Source organism: Melospiza georgiana, chromosome 10 (genome assembly GCF_028018845.1).
Source record: "Melospiza georgiana isolate bMelGeo1 chromosome 10, bMelGeo1.pri, whole genome shotgun sequence".
NCBI classification, from domain to species: Eukaryota; Metazoa; Chordata; class Aves; order Passeriformes; family Passerellidae; genus Melospiza; species Melospiza georgiana.
In genome coordinates this window covers 21,555,063-21,575,057 of record NC_080439.1, presented here as the reverse complement: position 1 = coordinate 21,575,057, position 19,995 = coordinate 21,555,063, and the positions used below count along the sequence as shown (strand labels likewise).

General features: G+C 48.3%; 1 protein-coding gene across 2 annotated transcripts in view; it reads right to left on the bottom strand.

Annotated features, from left to right (window-relative positions):
• The window catches only part of HDLBP (high density lipoprotein binding protein), a 39,132-nt gene extending 22,399 nt beyond the window's left edge, over positions 1-16,733 (bottom strand). The window contains exon 1 of one of the 2 annotated variants that reach the window (XM_058030896.1): positions 16,628-16,733. The gene's annotated coding sequence lies outside the window, so the exon portion shown is untranslated. Of the gene's footprint in view, positions 1-2,975; positions 3,025-16,627 lie in introns of those variants that run through there. The other variant, XM_058030897.1, reaches the window with a different exon arrangement.
• Between the last annotated feature and the right edge of the window lie 3,262 nt (positions 16,734-19,995).

The following is a 19,995-nucleotide window of genomic DNA, read 5'->3' as shown; positions in this document are numbered from 1 at the left end:
CACCTCAGCCAAGGCCATTGTTTTCCCCTCCTTCAACATGCCTTGAACAGGCAGAAGGCAGCACAAACTGTGCTGTCAGAGCAATAGAGCTAATGCTGCAATTAATCCAGGAATGAGGCAGCAGGTACTGGGACAGCCAGTCCTGCTGCTGAAGTACAGCTGCTGCAGCAATGCAGATCTCTGCAAGGCATTTGCTGTGCACAGAAAGGGTGGCTAGCAACCTGATCTTGGAGAAATCTCCTTGCAGTCCAGGGTTACACCCCAGTGTAAGACATGGTTATGTGTCCATGGTACATGCCTGTGCTGCTCAAGCTGCTGCAGATCCAGGGAAAGCAAGTACTGCCATGGCACCTGTTCCAGACTATCTCCCCAAGGCTTGCAGACTCTGTGGCAGCTCCTTGGGTCACTAACGAGGGTGCCACCACCTTGTGGCAAGCTCCAAATGAAGGCAGGAGGGAGAGGCATGCTAGACATCACAAACAGCTGTCCAGGCCTGGCCAGAGCCTTGCTAAAGGCACAGATGTGCTTATAACTCTCATTTCTCCAGAAAGCACCACCTGGCTGATCTTGCATGTATTTTTCTCCTTAGAGGAGGAGGGTAAGGATAAGAAGTCAGTGAGCAACACCCAATATAGCACCTACTTGAAAGACACAACCTCAAGGCACAGCTGCTGGTTTCACTGTGTACACAGCAGCTGCACAGATCCTCCTTCAGCCTCCACCTCAGAGAGCAGCCAGACATTGAATGCAGAATCAAAGGGCAGCATTTATCCATATGAATTTCTGCTTCGTCACCCATACAAGAAGCTAAGAACAAATACTCCTCATCTCCAGCAATTCCAAGCATCTGGTATATTGTAGGCCTCAGGGATTCATCTCTGGCCAAAATCAGAGGCAGCCATTAGAATGGTATTTTAAATGTAACATCAAAACCAGCAGTTCAAGCACTGCATTTGGATCTTACACCTCCTTGCCTTCCCACTTAGGTTTGAAACTAAGGTTACAGCTACGTCATGCCAGCATGGAGCTGACTGGGTCAACAGGTTTCAAACTGCCTGCTTGATACACTGCCTGTAGTGCTGGCTTTGTGCACCAAATAAAGATACAGAAGTCTAGAGTACATTTCAATAAAGAGAACGAATTCTCAAAGAGAAACATCCTAAAAATAACCTCCAGCAATGGCCAGACCTAATCACACGGGAAACATTTGTATGAAGAGAAACAAAGGTAAAGTCATGAGTTACACTGCCAATACAGGCAGCTCTTGTGGACGGAAATGTCAGTTACATGTTATTTAAAAGTATACTTAATACAAACATTATTACTTTGTTAATGGCATGCAGTGAGAACCACACACAGCAGCAAGGCTGGGCTGGTTGTGGTAGGCACTGTGCTCTGTCAAAGGTTCATCCAGGACAGGGTAACCTCTTGGTTGATGAGTGGACACATGAAAATACTTCTTTTCTGAAAACCGACGGGCTCCCTCAGACTGGAGGCCCAGGTCCCCTGGTTTGGAGGGGATCACGCTGACAGACAGCTGCTGTGTGGCAGAACGCAGTCTCCCTTCGCAGCGATTCCCGACTTAATGCATCACAGAGTGCAACCCGACCGCAGCCCTGGCCGCGGGCAGCCCTGACCCATCCCCCATGTTTACTCTTCCACCAGCGCCGGCCCCGCCGCCGCGTCTGGCCCCGGACAGGAGGAGCCCTGTGGCGGCCCCGCCACCGAGGACGTGCACCCGGCCGCGTCCTGCAGGCCGGCCCGGTGGGGCAGCCAGAGACGGCGCCGCTCAGCGGGGCTGGGACAGGGGCAGCGCCGGGGCAGTCGGTGCCCGGAGCCCAGCCAGGCCCGCACCGCCGCCGTGACCCCCGGGGCAGCGGCACGGGGCTGCCGGTCCGCTCGGCCCTGCCGTGCCCGGCCGAGGGGCTGGGGAGCCGCCAGGCCCCGCGGGCCCAGCCGGGCGGGCGGCGCCGCCAGCGCCACCTCAGCACTGGCGGCACCGGGGGCGGGGCGGCGGGGCGGGGCGGCGCCCTTAAAGGGCCCGGCGGGCCCCGCTGTCACCGCGCCCCCCGCGGGGCCGAGCGGGAGGGGGCGGCGGGGGCGCGCCCAGCGCACCGGGACCGTGCGGGAACGGGGTCGGGGCGCGGCCAGCGCCACGGGGCAGCTGCAGCCCCAGCTCCGGCAGCCCCCGCCCGCCGCGGCCCGGCGGGCTGCAGGCCGGGGGCGGCCGCATCAGGCGAGCGGGGGGCAGGAGCTCCCGCGGGGCCCAGTGACAGCCCCGAGCGCGGCTCCGCGGCCGCCGGAACGGTGCCGGTGCAGCGCGGCGGGCACGGCCGGCTCCGGGCCCGGCGCTGGCACCTCCCCCCGCCGACGGTGGCCAGGGCGCTCGTCCTTCTATAGCCGCGGCAGGAGGGGAGCGCTCGGCCCGCGGCAGGCTGGGCTGCCCGCCGCCGGCGCTCCGCGGGCTGACCAACACCGGACGAGCGCTCGCCTCTGGCCGCTTTGGCTCCTATCGGAATCAAACCCTAAGACGGCCGGGAACGGCATGGAGCCGCCTCGTTCTGCGCCACTAACCCTCTCCCACCAACGACGGGATCCATGCCGTGCCTCGGCCCGGCCCGGCCGCCCCCTCCCCAGGCAGCCGCGGGGCCCGGCCTCCCCATCGGCGTGGCCCCACTGCCGGCCATCCGCGGCAGCTGCTGCCGGCCGGCACAGCCATGCCACCGGCGGCCGAGGCCGCGCCGCGGGGCCAGACTTTTCCCCACCTCCCGCCGCCGGATGCCCTCCCTCGCCGGACTTTGCCCTGCCCGGCCCGGCCGGCGGGAAGTTAGCGCGGACTTTGCAGGCAGCGCCGACACGTCGGCGCCCCAGGGAGGATGCGAGGCCGCCTCGGGCCGGGCCGGGCCTCCCCGCCAGCCTCCACGTCGGCGCCGCGGCCGCGGCGGAGGGGCCGCCCCCCGTCCCCCGTGACTCACTCCGGCCGGTGCCCGCTCGCCCGCCCTTCTGGAGAAACGGAGCGCTCCTGGGAGAACGGCGCGGCGCCCGCCCCGCCGCCTATATAGGCCGGGCCGCTGCCAATCCCCGGCCCGCACGTCAGCGGGACATGCCCCTTCCCGGCGGGGCCGGCCCGCCACGCGTGCCCTGCGTCGCCGGGGACGCCCCGCTGCGGCCGAGCGGCCCCGGAGCCTGCGGCTCTGCTGGCGGCCCCGCTCCCGCACGGCCAGGGAAGCGAATCGCGGCTGGCTACCGCCCGCTCTGAGCCCCCAGCACCGCGCCGATATCCGCGGTACAGGCCCTGCGCACCTTCCGTGCAGATTCACGGCGGAACGCGCCTCCCGACCGCAGCCCAGCGGCAGCACCGAGCCGCCCGCGGGCCCTTACCCAGCCCCGGAGCTCAGGATTACCCGCTCTGGGCAAGCCCGGTATCACGCAGGGTTAGTGAGCAGTGGCTCATGAGGGCTCCGATCAGCCTGAAAACCACGGCTTAGAGAAGAGAGCGAACAGCTGGGGCTCCTGCCAGGTTCCGCAAGTGCAGAGGGACAGCGAGGCCCCAGCCCCACGAGGCCCCTTGATCCACCTCCTCCTGCACACCCTGTCAGAGCAGCAGCTGCCCGAAGGGAGGCTGCAGGCAGGCAGGAGGGGCAAGGTAAGAGCAAGAGTACAAAAAAAAAAAAAAAAAAAAAAACAAACCAAAAAACCAACAAAACCATAGAAAACCCCCAAAACCACAACACAATCCCCCAGAAAAATAAAATTAAAAAAAAAAATACCAAACCCACACCCCTCTTCTTATTCCAATCTTTGGGAAGAGTAAAGGAGGGGAAAGGCCAGCCAGCAAGCACAAAACCCTCCTTTCCTGCACAGAGGATGTTTATTACTTTGTGCAATATAGATGTTTTTAATTATTAGCTCTGCACCCTCAGGGAACCAAGGAGAAAACCCTGTCCCATTCCCATCACTGTAAAAATGCATCCAATTTGAACTGATTTTTGCATTAGCTCATTTTCCTACATGGCATTAATCTTTCTCATAATTTATAACTTACACTTAGTGACTGGTTTTCTCATTCCCACCTTGAGAAAGAGCACTCCCAGATCCTAGCAAACAAAATGAAAGCTGCTCTGTGGAGCTCTGACCACAAAAATCTGAGGTCTTTGGGTTAACTGCTTTTGAGTACACGCAGTAAATTTTAGAGATTTCATGCACTGTATTTATGGAAACATGGATGGTATTTAGCCTTTAGTAAAATTATTACTTATTAGTAAACAAGAGTAGATTTCTCCATTTCTCCTCTTTTTATCTTATGGCTGAGAGGACATCATCAAAACACTTGAATTTTTTGACACAATTTATAGCTATAAATAAAGCTACACTTGTGGGTGAAATCGGGAAGTCTGCTGAACAGTGAACAGTCATCAAGACTAAACTGACACCATGGCCAGGCACCTCTGTGATCTCCCCTCAAAGCCTGTTATCTCTGGGAGGATGCAGGAATCCCACTCCAGGCGTGGGGATCTCCACAGAAAGCAGTGACCAGCGCTGCCACATCATGACTGCTGCAGGAGCTGGCTCTGGCTGCTCTGGCACCAAGCACTGGGCTGTGGATGCCACCAGCACCCCTAAGCCCCCCAAGCAGGCTGGTGCCTGCCAAGGCATTCGGGGGTTTATGTAAAGGCAGAGCTCCAGGGACCTGGGCACACCTCAGCACCTCCAGACTCTGGGCAGCAGCTGCAGGGCAGGGTGCTGTAATTTGGGACTCAGAACCTTGCTTAAGCTGCAGGATGCTCTTCAGGTGCTTTTGCTCCCTCATGTTTATCTCCCCAGTGCAAAGCTCCTCTCAACACTAACTTCCAATTAACTCTAACATGAGTAAGTACCATGATCCCCTGAGCCAGGGAACCAGAAAAGCATCACAACCTCCAGCCTACCAAAGCACCAACACTGTTCTCCCTCAGCTCCACCTCATTATCTGGTTTAGCAGGGGCCCTCTGTGGGGACAAGCCACCTTGTGCCTCTGGGACAACAGCATGGCTCTCTCCTGCTTTCTCTACACAGTGCTGCTGCAGCCATGGGTTGCCAGATCATTATGGATTTCTTGCTTCTATCACAGCTTCCTCTCCAGGTCTGCTGAAGAGGCAATCCTCCTCTGCCTGTTGCTCTTCCTTTACTTGCAGTTGCAAGTGGTGGGAGGGAAGTCTGCCAGTCCCAGAAGCTACTGGAAGGCCTGGAGCACCTGTGTGCCACCCTCAAATAATGATTTCTGCTGAAGGAAATGTGTCACAGGCTGTTCTCCTTAGAGGAAGATCTTCCACAGGGAAAGAGGTGTGTGTATGGGGGGAAGAGCTCACCTTTCCTCCTACATTCAGTGCAACGTACTGTGCATGGACAAAAACACATTTAGAAGGTGCCAGGAGGCTCATTTCAACCTCCTGCTCCCACCAGCACATCAACCATCCATGTCCCATCCCATACCTTTTCTTCAATGAGGCTATGGAGTGTGGGTAGAGAGGGGTTGGCAGGGATTGCTTCAGGTCTCTTCTGCCTACTTACTTGATCAAAAATGCAATCTCACATTAAAAAATAAATTAAAAATACACTTGTCATGGAGGTGTGTGTAAAATGGCTCCTCTACAATCCAGGTGCAGGAATTTTTGGTAGCTGAGGGGAATGGAGACAGAAGAAGGTACCCAACCCCTTGACAGACCTAACTTACCAAGCTCCCTCAAGCAACCTGTATTTTGGCAGCATTATAGGCCCCAATTTCATGATTTGTTGGAATAAAGGAAGAAGAAGCCTCCCAAAGAGAGCATCAAAGGGAGGCAGAAAGGGTAAAGGATTGGGCACTGTGTAGTTTCCATGGCTTATCAGAGTGGCAGCTCTTATCACCAGTCTGAGGGAGGACACAAATGGGACCAGCAAAAACATCAAACACACAGAAAGATAAAAGTAACACTGAACTGGTTTGGGGCTTGTTTTTTTGGAACATGTGTTCACCCATGTGAAGGCAAGGCTGAGGAGTTAAGAAGCTTTCCATGATCACTTCAGCCCAGAGCTCTTGGGGAAGGGAAAGGAAAGTGCACCTTAAAGTACTGGAGCAAAAAGGCTGGTCTTTCCTGGCACAGCCACCCTCGGCTGAGCTGGGATTTTGAAAGCGTTTCTTCTGGCCTATTCGTATTTTCTGTTGTTATAACAGAGCCCTATTTTTCCTGCCAGAAACCAAAAGCCTTATTTGGAAAGCAACCCAAGTATGTTCCAAAGAGTGTGTGTGCTGTGATTTTATTTCCTGTTAAATATAACTCCAGATTTCTAAAACTGTACAAATAAGCACCCTTTTTGTACTCTGGGTGCTTATCCCACACCCTCAAGTCAGAGAACACCACAAAAGAGCTACCCCTGAAAGCATCCATTGCAGCACATCCCCTGCCAGTGGCATTAAGAGAAAAGGGTTGGGGGTAAACTTTGCATCACACTAGAAAAAGCAAGCAAAAGAGGATTCAGGATGCAGGGCACTTGTATGGCAGGGAGTACTGAGGGTCCCAGCCAAAGCAGGATACGTGTCTGAGCTCCACAGCTATCGCTGTGGCAAGCCAGGGGATCTTCCAACAGAACACTGGCATTTCTACAGAAAAGCTCTGTTAAACTGAAGTTTGGAGTCAAATTATGTGGATAGTTCTGCTAAGAGAATAAAAAAAGTTTCATCACAAGAAATGACTGAACTGAGTCCACATTGCTTATGTCTCTGAGATTAGTTTTTACTTATTTGCCATGAGGAAGAAGAGTTTCAGGGATGTGCAAATCAGACACCTATCTTCCCCATTCACATCAATGCTGGGAAGAGATGATTCTGTAGGCTAAATTCTGCCCCTTGGCTGTACTTAATGCAGCTTCCACCATCCTCAGAGGCCCACTGTAAATACCCAATTAGAGAATTAGAGGTAGAAAGAGAAAAGTCTACCCAAGCCTAGACACTAATCCCAGCTCCAACCACTTAGTGATGCTGTGAAGAAGAGAGGGTGGTGGAAGGAAGATGAGTGACTGTGTGTGTTTGTCTCACACAGATGTGGCTGGTATAAAATACAGGGTCCCAGGTGGGTGCAACACCACTTGCCTTTCTCCTGGTAACCTACATTGTTTATTGAGGGCAATGCTCTTGCAGGAACAGAAGAGCTGACTGGATATAGAAGGAAAATGCCAAACCTCAGCAGGCCTCTCAGGCAAATATGGGTCTTTAAAACTGACAATAAAATTATGTAACCATCAGCTAGCAAAGAATATAGACACTGCCCTTCCTGGGCTATGGCAGGGTGCTCTGTAACAAGGGGCATGCAGAATAGGCAGGAAGAACAGGAGCAACTTACTGGTGTGACAGAGTTCTAGAGTGAAAAAGGAGCATCAGGCTTCTGACTGCAGAGGGAGGAAAAGCTGCTGGCTTTACACAGGGACACTGGGAGAAAATGAGATTTAATGGAAAAAAAAAAAAAAACCAACAAAAAACACAGTAAAGAGACTCAAGCTCTGCTCTTGGATTTGCTGCAGATTTGGTGAATTGACCAGCAAATGGTCTTGGTTGGCCTGGCTGTACACACACACACACACACAGAGCATCTTGATTTTCTCTGTGGACTCATTATTTCATTTCAAGTTGTTCAGAATGCTGTGATCCTTGGATGTCAGGTGCTGTGACAAAACAAATGCCTTTTCAGAGATGAGAAAGAAAAAAAAATAAAAATCAATGGACACTTTAATAAAATCAATTCAAAAGCAAAGCAGAAGGAAGCCACAGAGGACCAATCTGAGTCTGCCCTTCCACTTGTACTGTGAGAGAAATCTGATTTAACATAAACATGCCTTTCAAGAAGTTGCTAAGGAGTAGAAGCAAATTTCAGGCTCCTGGCCTTGGGGAGCCAATAAACATTTTCATGAGGAATAAACATGAGGGATAAAGTAAAATACAGTATCTTCCAGTTTCACAGTAAAGCAAAACACTGGTTTGACTCAAAACGGAAAAAGTGATTCAGAAAACAAAGATTCCAAATATATTGCCTGGAAAGTGGGAACAGCACAAAAATCACAGAAATTCAGAATATCTGGCAACACATGGAGGTCAGAGACTCTGGGGCCTGCTCAAAGCAGGGTCAGACCAGGGCATTCAGGGTTTTCCTCACTCAGGTCTTGAAAACCTTCTTAGCTGCACAAACTTTCTGGGCAACCTATTCCAACACCTGACTATCCTTACAGTGAAAAAAGGTTTCTTACTTGCAGTTAGAATTTCAATGTTGGCTTTTTATGCTGATGTGAAATTGCTTTTTAGTTTAAATTACCAGCACACTGTGTGCTTATCACTCCCAGGTGCTTTCAGAGTGGTGCTGCAGCACTGCTTGCCATTCTACACTGCAGAAGAACAAAAATCTTCCACAATCAGTGAGTTGAGAGGTGCTTTCCAAAGCCTGCTAATATCCCAGCTACCCAAGAAATGAGCATTTTGGAGATACTGCAGAACAAAGCATGCACTATTTTTTTTTTCTGTTCTTCAAATGGAAACTTTTACTTTGCTCTCCTTTGGCCACTGGGTTGAAGTTCTTTTGTTTACCTTTCAGTGTCTCCTGATCTCTCTCCATTGGCCACTGCAATATAAAATGAACACGTGGCAATTTTTTTAAAGAAATGCTGCCAGCAACTCTCATCCACTCTACATCACCTAACTTGAAAAGGAAAGGAATTTGCAAGCCCTAAAATTACCTTTTTACTATATTAACTGTCCTATACTTAGAAAATATGAAGTCAACTAAGTCCCTGAGCCCAAACCTGTCACCAGACCATCCTCCTCCAACTACTCTTAACCTAATATTTTGCAGGGCAGAATTTAAATACTTGCTTACAGCAGTTTATAAAGACAACAACAACCACTTCTTTTCATATTGATTGGATAAATATATACAGAAAATAATGAAAAGAAAAAAGAACAGTGGCAAACTAAATGAGACCTCCCCAGTGTCCCTTTTCAGGGGAGGAGCAGAAAAATTGCAACTTAAGCAAAAATATAAACAGGCATTCGGTTTTGTCCACTCTGTTTGGGTTCCAGTTCTTTTTAATCTTGCTTAGCTACTTTGATTTGAGGTATTATATAAAAAAACCTCAGCAAAGTTGTTCAAGGCTCCTTGAAAGATTTTAAAGATTCCTTAGTTCATAATGTTTATTGGATAACGAAGAGAAGAGAATGCCAGAGCTCCATTTTTATAAACTTCTATGTGCTCTGGTATGTTTTGCTCTGAATTCCAGTTTCCCAAGTCACATGGCTTCAAGAGACTCTGTAATTCTGTAAATTTTATTTTTCTTTATTTCTATCTTTCAGTTGAAATAAGCAGCTTGAAACTACAACCCAGAAAAGTGAGCATTATTATGACAAACAAAACACTTGAAAGAATAAAAGCCTGATACTTGCAGGGAGGCTAGTGCTTTGTTTGGAGCAGGACAGAACTATGTAAAAATGAAAAAAACCCACCTTTAGTTTGGCAACAATTCCTCTGAAAAAGCATTAAAGTAAATATCTGATTCCAACTGGAAAAGCAATGATTTCCACTTTGGCAAAGCAATGCTCAGACCCTCATTATTTAAGCACTGCCTTCCCTTTGTCCTATTCATAGCACATGCAACAGGGGCTCAGCATAACCACAGACAAGCACTAATTCCTAATCTCTACTAGGCCAAGCAAAAGGCTCTTCATGTGTTAGACAGAATTACATCACAGTGATTTAAACTGACAGTGAAAAACCCAGACAGTCTTCCCTTCCAAATTTGCAAGGCCACTCTAAGCCTGCTATGAAAGGAGAGAAAGACAGATAGGGAGAACTCAGAGTAAAACTATTCCCCCTAATTGTTACAAATAATATTATTTTACAGTTAAAACCCCTTTTCATAACTGAATCATTCCCAGTTCTACCCTGCTCATCTTTGGGCTGAACTAGGACAGGACATGAACCATTTTGGGTACAATTTTTTTGTTTGGATACCTCACGCTGCTCACTCCTCCACCCACTTGGAATGGTGTCCTGAGCAAGAGGAGTTTTCAAATAAAATAGAGGGGTAATGTTTCCTAAATTTGCAAGAACTTCTAACCTTCTGTAAATACTCACTGCTTGCTCTCCTTTTACCCATAGCTATGCTGCAACCAACAGAGCCATCTATTCAGGATTTTAATGAAACTCTTTATAAGAGCAAGAGTTAAAAAATCACTTTTAAGCTTTTTCAATGCTACATAACCAGCTCTACTTTTAAGCAACAGTCATACACCTACAACTTGCTATTCTCCAGACATTCCAAGGGTCCTTGTAAGACCAAACACCTGAATCCCAGCACACTGCACCAATGCTGAACTATTCATTTTGAAAACAAAGGCATATGCACTAGCAGGTCAACCATAATATATTCCCATTCCTACTCTCACCCTGCCTGCTCTCAGAGTTTTCTTTCCAGTTTTTCTTTCAACTCCTCCAGCAAAGGTTTACATTCAACTTTATCACTGGCACAGAGATAAGAGCAAACTGACTTTCTCCTGAGCAATGGAAACTGCTGGAGCTGCTGTACAAACAACAGGACCCTGCTCTCCTCTGTCAGAAATGCAGAAGTCAGGCAGTCCAACCATCTCCAGTGCCCACTGAAGACACAAAAATGCCCCCCAAATTCTGGGGCAAGAAGTAACAAGCCCACTGCAATTACTCCTGGCCTCCTCCCCCAAAGTGGCTTTCCCTGGCTTGGCCTTTGTGCCTGCCAGTGGGGAAATGTTAATTCCATCCCTTACTCTCTTCCTTTTTCCTAATTCAACCCATGTACCCATCCCATGCCTGAGGTTCCTCTTCTGGCCACAGAGCCTGCCCTTGGCTTTGTTTGTCACTCATCTTTGGCAAATATCCAGTTTATTTTGTGAAATATCCAGTTGAATTGTCAATGCCATAAACGCAGGGATAGACAAAAACACAGGACTACAAAAAAGCAGAAGAGAGGAAGCAAGTGATGCTACAGCAGGTGGTACCACCTGAATCCAGCTCTGGCCATCAAGGCAGTCAGTGTTCCTCTGAAAAAAGCCTCTGCAGATTTTTACAGCAACTTGCAATAAAACCTTTGAAATACCAGTGAACCAAAACCAGCATGGGTGGGGAAAAGGGGCAGGGGAGCGATGCCCATGCTGTGTGCCAATACCTGGCACCAAGCCTGAGATCTGAATGATGTAAGGAGATTATTTGTTATCCAATCCTTGATGAGAAACATGCCAGAGGTTACCTTTGTGACAGTCAGCCATACCTGCCTCGTGGTATTTACTGGGAGATATGATACCAGTAACCTTCCTTTGAGAGAGACCTCAACAAGCAGCTATCAATTCAATAACACAGAGAAGGCTGGGCCCTGCCTCCTCCAAACAGGATTGCAATAGTCATAACACAAAGGGTTCCAAATCTCTCCTCCTTAAATTCCAGTTATTTGCTGGGATGTTGCTGAATTCAAAGCACACAATTATCAATTACCATGATATGATGACTCCCAGAGACTTTTCTTCACAAGTATTTCTCTTGCAGGTAAAAGATGTGGCATACACACAAGTTATATATGTGAGGATACTTTTACCAGAATCACACTGACAAGTTCTTTATAGAATTCTGTTTCTTGGTATTGCTTTGTTTCCATATTTGAGGTTTTTTTTTGTTGTTGGGGTCTTTTATTCAGGGGGGAGGGATGGGTGTGTCTCTTTTCTGTCATCAATGTTAAATAAATCTGTCTGTTGCATCCCTAAACTTCTCCCATCACTGAAAAACTGTCAATAAAACAGCAAAACTGTTGCCGGAAAACAGCTCCAGACACTGCTGTGGGGTGTAAGAGAATCTGGTACTACTTCCATTCTGCGTCAACAAGTAAATCCATTTTATTTTGCAATTAAATTAAACAACATCATTTAAGGGAGGTCACAAATATGCCTGTGCTATTCAGTCCCCTCAAAGGCAAAACTTTTCCTGTGAGTCACCATTTCTTTGTGTCTTGCAGCTACTGAACCAATCCCTTCCCTTCTTCTAGTGCTGTTTTTCCACTGAAGTTAAACTCGTTATGACTTCCTCTAGATGAGCCTTTTGTGGTTTATCTTTTCTCTCAGGTTTCTCCCTGTTTTTTTTTTTTCTGCCTGCTGCTTTGCAAGTGCTTTTTTTGTGCCTCTAGCTGGACATAACTCCTTGCTCCAAGCCCTGTTTCCCTTGTGCCTCAGCAGCACAGGCAGCTCCCCCAGGCCAGGCAGCTGTGGCCAAGGTCAGCCCTCTGCACCAAGGAGTGCTTACGTGGACTTCAGCTACTCACGAGCTAATATAGCCAGAAATAAGTTGTAAAATATTAGTAGGTATCACTGAGGCTTGAGAGATCTACCAGATGCAAGATTCAACAACACAGAACCAGTTGTGAGAGACAAGTGAAGTCTAGCAGCAGGATTAAAGTATCTGTATTATATGGCAGCTGCCACAAGTGATTCCTGTACTTCTGCAAGACTGCTGGGAAAATATCAGAGCTTGTGTAGGTAGAAACACCACAGATCATCACCTAAATGAAAGGCAAATTAAGAATTTCAGCTTTAACACACCTTTTTTATGAAAAACTCAGAACACTAATCACAGCCTGATTACTCCTCCTTGTTGCAATTAAAACTTTAAACACATAAATCCTTTAGCAACTCAGTTTTCCCCCTTGCTTTGGTTGAAAATTTTCCTCCTCGTTTATTGATAAATCTTTTTCCAACCTGACTTTGTGATTTCCTCCCACTGAAGTCACACTATGAGTGCACAGAGGGAAGATCTGGAAAAAGATCACTAAACTCATTAGGCATTCAGGATTTATCATTTAAGATGAGAATGCAAATCACAAGACTTTAATAGACTGTTTACATTCTAAAAATCTGGTTACTTTTAAAGCTAAAGGGCAAGTAAATACAAATATAAATATAAATGCAAATTTCCCAGGTGTAATTCCACATCCAGGATAAGCTAGTAACCCAAAATTGTTCTTCTAAAGCTAGGAATTTCTAAAATGGAAAGAGCTCTTGAAACAAGCTCTAGATTCTTGACTTAATCACCAGTCCAGCATGAACACCTGAAGGCCAGAGAGCACCTCCAGGTGTCCTGAGTCCTCTGCAATCCCTTCCCCAAGAGGCCCTCCTGACCAGGGCCCTCCCTCCCGCTCCAAATGCAGCCTCACAGGCCACAATCACACCACACACCCTGCAGGAACAGCTTCTGGACCAAAGGCCTAGAAAAAAACAATAAGAAAAATAAAAAAACATGAGCAAAGCCCAACAAGCTACACAATAGCATTCTGCTTTCAAAGGTAGGGTAATTAGGAAGAGGAACAGAGACTTCATCCTGCAGCTGGGGTTTATTTTCCTGTCTGTTCTTGATCTGTTTTCATATTTTAATACAATAACACCGACTTAATTTCTGCACAGACTCATGCTGCAGAAGTTCTGCAGGCCCTGGGCCTCTCAGCACCATGCTCCTGGACAAGTCAGACTTGTTACCTCCTGGGTGAACACACCTTTCTCAGCCTGCTTCAAAAACCCTGCTGCAACTTCTTCAGTGGTGCACAGAATCCCAGAATCCCAGTCTGGTTTGGGGTGAAGGAACCTTGACCACCATCCAATTCCACCCTGTGTCATGGAAGGGAACCTTCCACTAGGCCAAGTTGCTCCAAGTCCTGTCCAACCTGGCCTTAAACATTTCCAGGGATGGGGAAGCCTCCCCTATTCTGAATATCTTTGTCAAGACTGTAACAACATTCCCCTTAGGGTTCAAAACACCCATGGGAACACTTGCCAGTCTCATTATTTCACTCTGAGCTTTATTTTACAAGCTCTGCACAATACAGGCCTGAGGATTTCCTTCTGTAGAATTCTTGAATACAAAACAAAATTGAACCATTGTTGAGTGACTTTTTTTTTTCAAAGAGAAACATTTTCACATAAATATGATACTGTACAGAAACCCACCACTGGAATTAACAAAAGCCTCCCAGTTATGGTAAGAGAACCATTCATTAATTCATTCATAAGGGAGGGTTTAAATTGGATATTGGGAAGCAGCATCAGCCACCATCCCTGGAAGGGTGTGAGATGTTTGGATGTGGGAATGGTCAGTGCTGAACACAGCAGTGCTGGGGAAGGGTTGGGCTTAATGATGTTGGAGGTATTTCTCACCCTACAAGATCCTGTGATTCTAAGCACACACCTGCATTCAGTTTGAATGCTCTGGACTGGTCTCAGTGCCACTGCTGACTACTCTGACCATCTGATTGGAGGAATTACCCAAATTTTCACAGCAGCACAACCCTAAGTGTATTTGTACCAGCTTAACAAGCTTCTGTATACAAAAAGAATCACATGCTTTGGAACAGGCAGTATCACCTGAAATACTGTAACCAGTGAAACACCCCAATTTTCATTTAAAAGGTGCAGTTTGCCTTGTCTGGGATGGCTCCCACTCAGATAACAGCTATGGAAAGCCCAAGGTTACAAAGCTCTCATCTAACAGACCATACTACCTTCAGAGGTAGCCTAATGTTAATTGGAAAAAGAACAGCTACTTGACTAAGAATAACCTCCCCTAACCTACCAAAATCAAATTATTATTGTTGCCATTAAGCTGTGCAACAACCACCAACAACATTATGCTCAAATTCCAGTTCAAGGGGAAACCTCCTTCCTCATCCCAGTCTAGGTAAGCGAGACTAATGAAAAAATAGGGAACAGCCTTCAAAATCATAAGAAGAAATGTCATTTTTTTCCACCCTATCAGGCAAAACTGGGGAAGAGAGGAAAAATAAGCCAACAGAAAAAAAATCAGCTTAACTTGCAGCAAAGGAGGAGACAGGAGCGTGTATCACACTGCCAACTGTGGACACATCAGAATGAGCTACATAGAAAAACCCTGGAGCAATCTTTAAGTGTTTCTTATAGAAGCTACTTGGAAAATTGTCCTTTGAGAATGATCTGGACTAGCTTAGCAGCAGTGGCAAAGCTCAGGCTGGCAGGTGACACTGCCTCTGCCACCTGCAGTCACATCCCAGCAGTTACTGTTTCATATCTAGTGAGAGCTCTTCCTGTGCCTGTATTTCTGATCCCTGTAAAACCATACTGTGGACCTTGCTGAAAAAGGTTGTGTGCTTTAGCTGTGGATGGCTCTGCCTACGATTTGGGCCATGCTTTATGAGAATCCATGTACAAATAGGAAGACTGTTTTTTTTTTTTTGTAAACAGCTTGAATCTAAACAGGCAAAGGGTTAGAAAAAAGGGTTAGAAAAACTGGCAGCTCAAACACAGAGCTTCAGCAGACACACATCAGCTTATTGCTTTCTTTCCTGCTTCACCTCTGATTTATCTTCCTTTACCACACAGAGGGATGCCCAGCCCACATATGAAACAATATATGAAACACCACTTCCAATTCAGGTTTGGGGGAAAAACCCCAACACAAATCTACTATTTGTTGTCTTCTAACTGAAGACAGTTGTCAGAATAGAACCAGTAGGAAAAATGGGGAATAATTCACCAGGCAGATGCTTCACCTGCCTTACTGAACAGAAGAGATGTGACAAAGCAATGCAGCACATATGAGTGTGCAGATTTTTTTCTCTGCCATTACACAACAGGATAAGACAAGCAATTATTCTTCAAACACCTTGAGACTGAATGTCACCAATCTTAACTTCACAAGCACAGAACTGAGAATGTTTCGAATTCTAAATTTAGTTAATTCAAAGCTCTTGCTTTATCTTACAAGGTAACTGATCTCTATATTACCAATATCCCCAGCACAATCTCCTCTCCTGCTTCTTGTCTCTCACTGGAAGAAATTGTGCCTTCCAGTTATGAAACCTCCCCTACTGTTTGGGGAAAGCCATCACGGGAAATGCTATTTCTCATGTACCATTTCAGCTATAGCTCAAGAATCATCAGCACCCCGTGCTTAACTCTCTTCGGGGCTGCTGGATCATCCCGGTCTATAAATAACCCGAAATAAAACCACACTGCAGGCACAGAGAGCAGGTCAGCAGAGGCTGAATTTCCGCTGCTATCATGCCCGGAGGCGGCTGACGCTACCTGCAGTGTCACAGGTGAGGCCACAGCCCTCCCCCAGCGCGGCCCTTGGCGCATCCCCAGCCTTGGGGAGCACCGGGGATGGAGCCCGCTGCCCTTGGGGAGGGGGGACACAGGGCAGGTCGAAGGCGGGGAAAGCGATCCCCGGAGCGCGGCAGGGCCCAGCCGCGGCCCCTTCCCGCGGGGGAAGGGAGCGGGACATGACTCATGGCTTTTGTCCGCCCGCGGGCGGCGCTGCCGGCGGAGCGGGGCCCGGGGCGGCGGAGCGGGACCCCGGCTCGGAGCGGGGCGCGCGGCCGGCACGTGGCCCGCGCTGCGCCAATGGCAGCGGCCGCGACCATAGAGCGGGGCCGGGCGCTGCTGCACATCCCGCCCGCCGCCCTTCTCCCCGCTGCCGCCATCTTGCTGCAGGCGACAGAAAGAGCCCGCTCACAGCGCCGAGCCCGCGCCTTCCTCCCGCTCACCGGAGGCGCTCCCGCTCCCGCCCTCCCGCGCCGGGCCCGCCGTTACCTCTAGTCGGCCCGCAGCGAAGCCTAGGCTGGGTACGAGGCCGACGGCCCGGCCGCCATCTTGGTGCAGCAGAGGGGATGTGCGTGACCTACAACATGCGGGCGGCCCCGCCCCGTCCCAGCGGGTTGCTATGGGGACGGGGCGCGCGCGTGCGCGCGGGGCCCTGCGCCGCCCGGGGGGCGTGGCCTGGGGCGGGGCGGCCCCGCCCCCTCGGCCGGCCGTGCGCGCGCGGGAGCGGAGCTCGGGGCCGGCGGCTGCGGGAGGCGCTGAGGTGAGGGAGGGACCCTGACCCGCCCCGGGAGCGCGGGGTCCCACCGGGCGGGAGGGGGCACGGCGGGCAGCGGCGCTGCGAAGGGCTCTGTCTTTTCTAGACGGACCCCTGAACGTGAGGGGTTTGCTTGAGATGGGGTGATGGCGAGGAGGGAGCGGGACGATGCGCGCTGCGGGCGCTGCTGGGGAGGTGTGAGGCGCCCTGGCGCCCTCCCAGCGCGGGACTTGGTGCTCGTGTGGCCGCCATGGGACCCCCGGGCGGGCGCCCCTCCCACGGCGGGCAAGGCAGTCCCTTCTGAACGTGCTCTCGTAGAAAACTCCACCGCGCTGTAGAGACCGGAGGGTGAGGAACATGTCCGACCAGCTCCCGAGAAAGTCTCGGCTGCTTCCATGCACCCGAACCCCGATGTCAGCCCGCAGCCCCCCGTGCGCTGCCCTGGGCTCGGGTCTGCGGGCCTTGGCCTTCGGCTTCGGCTGTGCTCCCGCCTGTGTGGGAGCGCTCAGACCTGGCGGGAACGCTGTGGGAAACATCATTCCTGGAAAGTTTCTATGCTTGTTGTCTGTGTTAAAACATAATGTAGCTGGAGCCGTCTGCATAACTCTGCTCGCCGCTTCGTTTCCTCAGTAGCTGTGAGAAACTTTCCTCGTCTCTTAGCCCTCCTCTGAGAAACAGTTGGGTGACAGACAAGTCTCACAAATTAAAAGAATGTTCCTCTGTGTTCCAGCAGGATCTGGTTTTGTTTGGCATTGAAAACCTCTCATGGAGAATGCTTAAGCAGGAATCAATGACATCACTGGGCAGGAAACACTCTTGGAAGGAAGAGTTGCTATCAGAGCAATCTCACATGATAACAGGCTCAAGTTCTTCACTAGCTGAATACATCACAAGTCATAGATTGTTCTGCGGACTGAAATGCAGATGTTGCAGATACTAGATTTTATTTTTATCTTGCAATTTCACTTGAGAACCATGTTATCCAGTTTTTATTTCGTGCCAGTAACCTGGGTGCCGGATTTTTCTCAGCAAGTTGGGCTTCATGAGAAAGGACACCAAACTGCTTCAAAGTTTAACATCTTCAGTCTGTAACTCCCATCAAACCCAAATGAGGTTAAAATCGTGTAAACATACTATATGGTAGCTTTGAGAAGAAAATCCTGGAAATCATCCCCACACTGGAACAACTTTACCTTGTGCCTGGCACAAAAAGTTGGGGTTCTGCTGTCTAACACTGGGCAGTTTGTTTTGGTTCCAAGATGTCTCTTTGCTGGAGAAGCAGACTGAAGGATGCTGCAAACTGAAGCAGTTTGGTGTAATTTCACACAAACTGAGCTTGCTGGACAAAATCTGCTTGGAAGATGGAAAGAATTATTAGTGATAATTTCAAATCCATGGAAATAAAGTGTGAGTGAGCTAGGTAAGAGGTGGCTGAGAGCTTTGGGAGTGGGAACTGATACCTTGTGGTAAGAGGGTGAGCCAGGGGAGGGACTGGGAAAGGGGAATTGAGCTCTTTATCACTTGCAGATCCAGCATATGCAGGCTTTTATGTTGCCACAGTAAATCACATGTTCTCCTGAAAATCATGCAAGCTAGTGGTTGGTGAGGCTTTGTTAAGAGATTTTTTTGCACAGAAGTGTTAGATAAGATATCTTTAAACATTTTTTTGTGCCTGTTTTATATTTCACATACAGCTACATTATGAAAATTTTATACTGGTAAACAGGAGGTAGAATGACTGAGTTTGCAAGCATCTAGATAAAAGAGGAAGAGAAAAGAGAAAAAGTTTCATTTTGAAGCTGTGAGCTCTTTACAAAACACTCAAGCATGGATGGAAATGTTGAGGGCAAAGAGGCTTGAAAAGAAAAATAATACATGAGTTAGGGTTTTGTGTTTTTTTGGCTTTGAAGAAACTTTTCTCTAAAGAGCAAGGTGTTTTTAGCAAGGTGTTTGGTTTGGTGAGTTTTCAGAAAGGATGTGGACTTTGAGGGCTTCAGGATGGTTTGTCACACATGTGCTGCCTTCAGCACCCCACATTCATGTTGAGTTTCTTGTCTGACTGCATTTATAGAAGCAATTGTAGCTGAAAATTCTGCCCCTTGTTAGTACAGAAAAGTCAAATACTTGTGCCCTGTGAAGAATCTGACACTGTTTCAGAGTCTGGACAGCCAGTCAGGGATGCTCCTTTTTCAATTTATTGTGCAACAGCAAATATTACACTGGTTTGTAGGTGAGTTTTTTCCTCATACAACTTTTAATAAGCTGATAAACATTATTATTTTTTCAGATTTTTCCCTGTCCTTGCCTCAAAATGTCCAAGGTAAGAACAACATTTCAGTCTTCCAATGCAACAACGGGAAATACATTTTTTTGTTTTGAAATATTAATCCTCAATGACAAACTGTGCAACTTGCATCTGTTTGATGATGAAGGGTATTCAAAATTTCCTGGCTATGGGAGACACAATATTGAAAGATGAGGGATGTAAGACATAGATTAAAGTAGTTTCATATAAATATAAATATAAATATAAATATAAATATAAATATAATAAATCTCTGCAGTTAACTAAAACTCTTGGAAGGATTTCATTTTGGTCAGAGTTGGATAAAAGTTCCCTGGTGCATCTTCACTGAAACTGCCTTTCTGCAATCATTTAAGAAAATGGTGGTTTAAGTTTAATTGCTTTCTTTACTGATAGAATCAACTGGTTTTCCAATAAAACCCTTCATTTAAAGTATTATAACCTGAAATATTGTTGTCATGCTGGGATTCATCTCATTCTTGGCTCCTAGCATTTGCTGTGATGGGTAAAACACCCATGTTGGTTTATTGGAGAGAAATGAGTGATCAAGGATGTTTGAGTGATGTGTTTGAAGAGGGAACTAAGAGATGGAAAGATTTCTCTGCCATATCTATAGCAGAGTGAGCATTCTGTTGTGTAAATTCCCCTTCCCCACACCTGAAGAGAGCTCTGAAGAGCACCTCCAGCCAATGGCTTTCACTTCACAGCTTGCTCAGGGTTTTGCTTTGGATGTGCTAAAAATGGATCAGGAATGGTCATCTTTTTATTCCATCCATAGAAAACTATTTTATTTTAACT